A 2,500-nucleotide genomic window follows, 5' to 3' on the forward strand; every position below is an offset into this window, starting at 1 on the left:
TGTACAATCTTTCCTTAGGCTTTCGTATAAGGTGTACGTAATCTGGTATGTATACCCCTTTCATAGGTTTTTATGAGCGGTGAACGTGTGTCGGTGTGTGTGTGTCCATGTATACCTTTTATACTTAGGTTTTCGTAAAAGGTGTACATGTGCATGTATTTAATAGTTGTAAAATCTATTTTTATCCTTCCGACCTGAAAGTAAGACCGTCACGAGACAGTGAAAGAAAATACACCACAATTGCAATAAAAAATGGAACAGTTAAAACAGACTTGGTTTGCGGTTCTCGGCTGAAGGTGGTGTTTTATTTCTTTTTTTTTCTTTTTTTTCTTTTGATTTTCTTCCTGTTTTGGATTTGATAGTTTGATTTTTGTTCGTAGAATTAGATAACTCGGTGAAGTTTTATTCGACTTTGATTATGTGATTATATATGTTTATATCATTACATTTATCATTATCATTATTGATTTCTTTTATCATTAATATCATTATCATTATTGATTTCTTTTATCATTTTTATCATTATCATTCTTGTTGTTATTATCAATAGGATATGTTTTTTATTTTAATTAGTCAAAGGTAGTGAAAGTCAGGGTACGCAGGGTACACTACAGTACATGTTTATGTGAAAGGCTACTTGAACCCTCGCAAAGGTCAAGATGTGTGAGATTAAAATGAATATAAAGTTTCTTTATTGTTTCATGTCATTTTCTTTTCTTTGCTGTTAGGGGGTTAAGTGAGTCTTCTACGTTTGAGAGATGTACATGTATTAGTAGAGATCTGTAAGTGTAGAAGCTTTTCTTAGGCGTTTATAAAAGGTGTACATGCTTAAGTACGGAAACACGCCTGTAGAATCCGGTCATATTCTCACATAAGAAGTATATATATTGAAGTATGGATATATACCTAATCCGACAACGAAGTAACACTATACCACCATCACGAGACAACCCCCCCCCAAAAAAAAAAAAAAAAAAAAAAAAAAAAAATTGCAAGTGAAAAGACAGGGGGGGGGGGGGTTGGTGAAAAAAAAATCATCAAATGCAATACAGAAAACACCATCTTTTTTTTATTGGTCTCCAGAGCCACGATTTTTGAAGACTCGAGACAAGACAGGTGTGGTTAGAGAAGGTATTATTATCGTTACTCGTTTGGATCGTATGTCGTATCTGTCTGACTTGGCAGACGTTGCGAGCTGAATTTTATTTTGTGCTTGTTTGTCATTTTTATCGTTTTGTTTTCTTCTTCTTCATTGTGTTAGGTTAATTATTGGATATGTTTTTTTAGAGGTATTTAGAGGATTATTTGTGCGTTTTAGTAATGTGTTCATTGAGGAAATATATGTGTTAGGTGAAATAATGGATATTTAGATATGTTATTAGAAATGTATTCTTATTTATTTATTTTTTTTTTTTTTTTTAGATGTTTTAGTAAATATTTCCTTGAGGAGATATATATTATGAAGTTATATTATAAGTGAGGTTATTTCAGGTGTGGATAAGGCATTTAAAAACTAATCATGACGAAATACCAGATAAGATATGTGATAAGAAGTCTTCTGTAAAGAGACAAACATAAGGTCATGTTCTTTAAAGGCTGCTGAAGAAAGGTCACATATCGGTGTCATTTAACATTTCTTATATCATGCATTATCTCATATTGGTTGTTGATATTATCTACATAATTATTGAATGTCATTATTATTATATGCGAAATTGCTGGTTATCACTATTGTTATTATATTTATTATTATTATTATTGTTATTACTATTGTTATTATTATTATTATAACTATTATTTTTATTATTATTATCATCATTTTTATTATTATTGTTTTCAATTATTATTTTTATTATTATTATTATTATCATATTCATTGTTATTATTGTTTTCAATTATTATTGTTATTATTATTATTGATGTTATCATCATTATCACTATTATTATTTTTATACTAATCATTATTATTATTATTATTGATAATAATGTCATTATTATCATTATTGTTATTATTATTGTTATAAATTTACGATGTACTGATGTTACTATTATTATTATTATTATTATTACTATTTCTCTTATTATTATTATCGTTATCATTATTATCATAATAACTATTTAAGTCTCCTCGGACTTGTCATTATTGTTACTGTCACAAAAACGACAATTTCATGCAAAAACAATTTCATGATAAAACCGCCATGCACAAGGGCCTCAGAATGACCTAATGCCATGTCGACCTGGCACGACCCCTATGATTGATTAGAGATCGCCATTGAGACCAGAGCGTGACTGACAAACCGTGGTCACTGATTTTAGAGGATCGTTATCGACTGATAAGATGACGGGAGCAGTTGAGCCACGCAGGCAGGTATAGGTGTCTGACTTTCACTGATGGGCAAGCTGGGTTATAGGTGGCTGGTCTGGGGATAATTGCTAGGATGTGTGTGGTTGAGGTAGGATATGTGGGTTGATAAGCACGAACGCAAGGGATGTGCAT

At 30.8% G+C, this 2,500-nt stretch overlaps 1 protein-coding gene across 11 annotated transcripts in view; it reads left to right on the forward strand.

Moving 5' to 3' along the window:
- The window catches only part of LOC122261985 (putative monocarboxylate transporter 5), a 65,693-nt gene that overhangs the window by 25,260 nt on the left and 37,933 nt on the right, over positions 1-2,500 (forward strand). The window contains exon 1 of one of the 11 annotated variants that reach the window (XM_086555582.1): positions 1-45. This exon is cut by the window's left edge and continues 92 nt beyond it. The exons of the other annotated variants lie outside the window; for them this stretch is intronic. The gene's annotated coding sequence lies outside the window, so the exon portion shown is untranslated. The remainder of the gene's footprint in view (positions 46-2,500) is intronic. 11 annotated transcript variants of the gene reach the window in all.

The sequence above is a fragment of the Penaeus japonicus genome, unplaced genomic scaffold, assembly GCF_977035675.1.
Source record: "Penaeus japonicus unplaced genomic scaffold, GWHDUDI00000001_assembly GWHDUDI00000031, whole genome shotgun sequence".
NCBI classification, from domain to species: Eukaryota; Metazoa; Arthropoda; class Malacostraca; order Decapoda; family Penaeidae; genus Penaeus; species Penaeus japonicus.